Source organism: Porites lutea, chromosome 8 (assembly GCF_958299795.1).
Source record: "Porites lutea chromosome 8, jaPorLute2.1, whole genome shotgun sequence".
Lineage (NCBI taxonomy): Eukaryota > Metazoa > Cnidaria > Anthozoa > Scleractinia > Poritidae > Porites > Porites lutea.
Genome location: NC_133208.1, coordinates 13,759,553 through 13,760,153, shown reverse-complemented (window position 1 = coordinate 13,760,153; position 601 = coordinate 13,759,553).

Below are 601 nucleotides of genomic sequence, written 5' to 3'. Positions count from 1 at the left end.
AAACATGTCTTAGCATGCTTGACAGGAGTCGAATTAACGGGGAAGGAAATTTTAGAGAGGGATGGCTGGGCGTAGAAGGGACAGAACTGATCAAACAATAATAAAAATAAGTGCTAAGAGCTTTACAAGTGCTAAGAGCTTTACAATGCTTCAAAAAGTTCTGGATAAAAAATAAAAATCCTAAAATCATTTACATATATATATACGTAGTCACAAAAATAAAAAATAAAAAACCTAAGATAGTTCGTAAACTCGCTTAAAAAGAAAGGTCTTCAATTTAGATTTAAATTTATTTACATCATCAGTCGATCTAATGTCAATAGGCAATTCGTTCCAGAGTATAGGGGCAACGAGTGAAAAAGCTCTTAAACCGTATGTCTTTAAGTTATAGGGTTTAATAACAGGACGCCACTTGTCTGAAGATGAGCGAAGGTACCTCGCAGATTCATAAACATGGATTAGGTCAATCAAATAATCAGGAGCTAAATTGTTGAGTATCTTAAAACAAGTAAGATTAATCTTAAAGATTATTCTTTGCTCCACTGGTAGCCAGTGCATGCAACTCCTTTAGAGTCATCACAAACATCAAACATCATTAACG